Below are 5656 nucleotides of genomic sequence, written 5' to 3'. Positions count from 1 at the left end.
TAGATGATATCAGTCTGTAGAGGAAAATAAAGCAGGGGAGGCAGATAGAGTGAGGGTGGTGGGTTATTTTAAGTGAGGGGGTCAGGAACATGCACTGACTCAAATCCTGAACGATCACCCCGGCTGCTGTGCAGAGAATGGACTGGGAGGAGGCGTTGTTATCGGTCTACACCCCCCAGGGCCAGAAGACTGATGCTTTCTCCTTGATCCCCCATGCAAACAGCCCCTGACATCTGGGCCCACCTACCCGGCTGAGGGCCCAGACACTCCTTCCTGGCCAGTGGAGCCTGGGCCTCTGATTGCCCCACCAGCCTCTTGGCCCCTCTCTCATGTCCCGATCTCTCTCTTATCTTTCACTCTCTTACACCATCCCCAGGGCATATGCATTCCCTTTCATAAAACCTTTCCAGGAATTCTTCTTGGAGGGTGGAGACACAGACCATGGCAGGATGTTAGAGAGGCCTCTCAGAGAAGGGGGGGGGGAGAAGGAGGAGGCAGGTTCACACCCTCAGCAGAGCTCTGGGGAGGCTTCCTGCAGAGAGGCGGCTTGATCTGCAGATTTAGATGGGGGAGCACTTCCAGTGGGGGTGTCCAGCTTCCAATTCTGTGTGAACATCAGTATAAATTATAAATGCGCAGTTGAGGAAGCAGCATGAGTCAAGCCATTGAGGCAGGAAAGCACACACCTGACAGAGAGGCCTCTGGTCCCAGGGACCAGCGCACCCTCACCACCATCCAGCTGCACCTCCACACCCATGAACTCCCTCACGCCCCACCCCGAAGCCTGGTGAGGTGAGCAGGGTCATCACGTTCCTCTGGCAAATGCAGAAGCAAGGACCAGAGAGGCCAAGAAAATCGCCCAAGGTCACACAGCAGAAAATGACAGAGCCCAAAAGCCAAGCCTACGTCCACTCTCCAGATAGCCTAGAGCCTGTGGCCACCCTGCTCCCAGTCTATAGGGACCTGGGGATCCCCCTGCACCCTAAACCTTCATAGGAAACTGGCAGAGGGGTTCTCTACTGCTTAACCCAGAGCATTCATTTTCGGGACACAAAGCTCCCAAAGGAGAAGAAACAGAGACACTGACACACAATCCTCATACGCCCATCACACACACAGACACACACAAACGAACACATTCACACACACGCAAACAGCACAGACACCATCACATGTACACCGAAACAGATATCATTTTTGTTAAATACACCCTCACACCAAGAAACAAATTCACACAGATACATTCACACTCCCTGTCAAGTACTCACAGCACGTTATTATTATTAAATTCACACAAAGACAAGTGCAAATATACCCTTTTTCAAATGTACTCAGAAAGGGAGGAAGACAAATAAAAGTGTTAGAAAGAGGGGAGGGAGAGAGGGAGAGAGAGTGAGAGAGAAAGAAGCAAATCAAGGAGAGAGAAACAGGGACCGAACAAGCAGATCAGGGAGGAGCAAGTTTACAGTATCCAAGAGGAGAGAGATTTAGAAAGATAGGAGAGGAGAGTGAAAGATGGAGAGAAAAAGATTAGGAAATAAGGAGGCAGTGAGGGGACCGAGACTGAAGAAGGGAAGAGAAGGGAGAGGGAGCCTGTGATTGGAGCCTAACTTTAGCTGCAGCAGCACTGATGACTCACACTTGGGGGGGAGCCGTTGAGCCGGCTCCAGGTTTCTGTTTATATACCTCGATGAGCTAAATATACAGGCTAAGGGGTTCTTCTGTTCTGGTCCAGCAGCTCCTTGTGTTCTTCCTCCTGCCCTCCCCTCCCCAGCTTCTCTCTCTCTCTCTCTCTCTCTCTCTCTCTCTCTCTCTCTCTCTCTCTCTCTCTCCTCTCCTCTCCCCCCACCCCCCCAGCCTGCCTCTCCCTCTCCCAAGCCCACAGGACTCTGTCTATGCCCTCCGTTGGTGACCAGCACACATCCTGCCCTTGCCTGAAGCTCTCCCCACCAGGATACTGACTGTCAAAAGCTGATCATGGGTTTGGGCTCCAAGCTCAGAAATAACATGACCCACGCTGCTCCTTTCTAATGCAGGGAGGTCAGGTGGGAGGGGGTGATGCGTGCCCAAGGTCACACAACATGCAAGTAGATGAGCCACACGAAAGCCTCCTGTGACTGCCAGGCCAGGAACTCCCCCAGGAGGTAGGGGTGAGGGCCAGGGGTGGTGGAGCTGAGTGCGCAAGGGCAGGCAGGCTGGGGGCAGGAGAAGGAAGAGGGAAGCATGGAGGGAGAGCAGCACAAGCCGATGCCTGCAGAGCAAGGAAGAAATGGAATTTGGGGGAGGGGTGCGGAGGGAAAGTATCAGGGCCTTGGGAACAAAAGAGAGAATCCCACTGGCAAACTCATCTCTGGACCCACAGGGAGCTCCTCCGACATCATCAGCCCCCACCCCAGCTTCCTGCACCCAACCTCCTGAGCGGGCATTCAAGGCCACCCAGCCAGCTCAATTCGCCCCGTGGAGCCCGCGGCGCGGCGCTGTCCATGGTGCTGAACGTCCCCATCACCTCTCCCCAGCCTAAATAGGGCCCATTCCCACCCAAACCTCTCCCAGCAGCTCGGTGGGGTTGGAGGAAGAGGTGGTGGTGGGAAGGACTGAGGAGAAGGGAACAAAAGACAGGAATTGTGGGGGAGGTGGCCCCAGCCAGAGATTTTCAGGGCGAGAAAGTGATTTCTTCTTTGACATCGTTTTCAAATAGCCACAGTTGACCAAGAGGAGCACAGCCAGTGAAGATGGCTGACAGATCAAGGAGTCAGGGTGGAGTGAGATGTCTGCCAAGCTGGGCAAGTGTTGACATGCACAAGCCAATCCAGGCCGGAGGGCGGAAACTGGGCGGGCTGAGAGTAACATCCTCAGCAGAGTTGAACCAAAGTGCTTCTTGTTTTCCTGTGTCTTATTACCCATGTTGATGAAAAGGTTGTGAGTTTTCACACTGTCACAGAACAAACAGAGCTGTGACTTCCGTTTCCCAGGGTACATGGCTATCTCATGTACGCCTGACAGTATCACATTTCTGACAGTTTCAAATTTTTGTTTTCCTCTGGAAACATAGAAGAGCACTAACCCTCCCTTTCCCCCTCACATGCCAGGCTCAGGAGCCTCATTCCCTGGCACACATGTGCCTCCCCAATGCTCCAGTTACTTTTGCCCCGTCCCTACACCGTCTGGTGCCTCCAGGCCTTTTCACATGCTGTTCCCCTTCCTGGAATGCCTTCCTTTCCTTCCTTTCTCCTTCTAGGCTCAGCCCCTCTGTCTCCCCCAGGGGACACTGCAGGGCAGGAAGCTACGCTCATCTCAGTATCCCCAGCAACTAGCACAGAGCCTCTCACACCTATTCACTTAGTTTTCTTCTATATAAGTGAACTAAGCTAAAGAAATGCATGGCTAAATATCCTAGAATTGGGGAAAGGTGTCTATCGATGCCTCCAGCAAGGAGGGTGTTGGAGGTGTGAAGAGGCAGAGGTCTCCAAGTTCTTAGATAGAAAGCTACTGCCTGACGCAACCTTAAAGACCATTTATTAGAATCTTCCCTTTCTCTCATTTTGCAGATGAGAAAACTGAGGCTGAGAGAGAAAGGGCCTTGTGCAAGGTTATCCAGGGAGATAGTGGGCATCCTGAAGCTGCCCAAGACTGTGAGGACATGCTTCTGAGTGGGAGCAGGTGGGAAGGGGACCGCTGTCTCTCCTAGGCCCCTGGGTCCCGTCTTGGTCACACACCCCTCAGAAGAGACTCTTTGCTTCCGCCCCGCCCCTGCAGAAAGATGGCCCCGCCTCCCCTCCTCCACTACGTCACCTGCTAGAGGATCCCAGCCTTCAAATAAAGAACGATTCCTAATTTAATTACGTCTTTAATTCACTCAGGTCTCCGAGGAGCTTTGAGCTGGAGTCTAAGGAACCGCTCAATAGTTCCTGAGAGGGAGACAGGATTTCCTTTCCTGGTTCAGGGAAGGGAGAAGGATCCCACTGTCCCCTGGGACTGTGTGTTCCCCCTACTTTCCCTGCAGAGAACCCCTCCATCAGACATGGGCTTTGGGGGAGCAGGGTGCTGGGCAGAGGGTGGGGAGGCGGCCAGGGAGGGAGGCAAGGGGCAGATGGGAAAGCCCCCACCTGGTGTTTTTAAAACCAGGAATTGCGTGAGGGTTGCCATGTGCTAGGCTTCATAATCGCTGTGATCATTTCTTGAGGGTTTTCTCTTGTCAAGCATTTTATCCAACTTAACTTTAACCTCACAGTATTACCATCTGCACGGTACTACCATCTACCACTTGCAAAAGAAGAAACCGAGGCTCAAAGGAGAGGAAGTGACTTGCTGAAGGCCACAAGGTAGGTAAGAGGCCCAACCAGGACTCAAAAGTGCTCTTTCTGGCTTGAAGCCCCTGCTCACAAGCGCCACCGCCACAGGGGTCTCTAACACACACACGCCATCTCTGACAAGGAATGCCAGAAAAAGACTCACCAGCCCTCCTTGTACCAGTTTCTCAGGAAAGGAGTTGAGTGGAACTGCCAGGACCCCCTAGGGCCATCTCCTGCCCCTGTCGACCAAGCCAGGGCCCCAGCAAGGCTGGCCACCCAGGACTCCCTCCTTGAGTGAGGCTGCCAAGGTGTGCTATCTTCAGATCCCTCTGGGCAATTGCAGGAACACGACATCAGGCACAGAAGCTGGCAGACACTAGAGGCACCAGGCACTGACAATATCCCAGCTTCAGGGAGAATTTCCCAAGTCTAAAGGCCGTCCTGCCAGGACACAGGCTGCCCGCTAAGGAGTGAGCTCCCCATAACAGATTACAGCCACAAAATCAACGAACACTCCCTCCTTCCAAACAAGCCTCACCATCCAAGCTCCTGTCCTTGAGACTGTGGACACCATTGCACCCCACCAGCCCTTCCAGGCCTTACCGTTTTGTCCACACCAACACCCCGCTCCACTCCCATCTTCCTGCCTCAAGCCTGGCTCATGCGGAATCTCCAAACAGTCCCTGGCAACCAGTAGGTGCTAAATACCTATTTTTTTTATCTAAAGCATATTTTTACTTGACACTCATTCATTCATTCAAGAAACATCTGTCACACACCTACTATGTGCCAGGCACCACTCTAGGCTCTGCATCTACAAGTGAGAACAAGACATACAGAGGCCCCGTGGTCCTGACAAACAGGAATAAGAAGTCCAACAGAGAAGTGCTATGGAGAAAACCAGCAGGGGCGGGCAGAGGTCCTTGAAGGTGGGCGCTATTATTCTTTTCATCTTGCAGATGAGGAAGCTGAGGCTCTGGCAAAGTCTCTGGCTCCTGGTCCCAGCCAGATCTGCACCAAGCCATGTGGTTCCAGTCTGTGCTGGAAGCCACCATGTTTACTGGAGTGGGGTGGGGTGTCTTAGAAAAAGCCCACACTGAGCGCCCTCCCAGGCTCCCCCTGCTCTCGGGCAGCTTGCTGGGGTATGACTTGTGCGGTCACACAGGTCTCCCCCTCCCCACCCCACACTCAGAAAGGCCTCATACTGGGCTTAATGTTCTGCTCTCACCATCTTAATAGTTTTTTTTAAGATTTTTATTGGGGAATTGGGGGGATAGGAACAGTGCTGGGGAATTGGGGGAAGGGGAACAGACAAGTTGCTGTCGTTTTGTTCTTCAGTCTAGTTGTGGAGGACGTTGCTTCAC

The sequence above is a fragment of the Hipposideros armiger genome, unplaced genomic scaffold (assembly GCF_001890085.2).
Source record: "Hipposideros armiger isolate ML-2016 unplaced genomic scaffold, ASM189008v1 scaffold_321, whole genome shotgun sequence".
Taxonomy (NCBI): domain Eukaryota; kingdom Metazoa; phylum Chordata; class Mammalia; order Chiroptera; family Hipposideridae; genus Hipposideros; species Hipposideros armiger.
Note: the sequence above shows the minus strand (reverse complement) of the source record.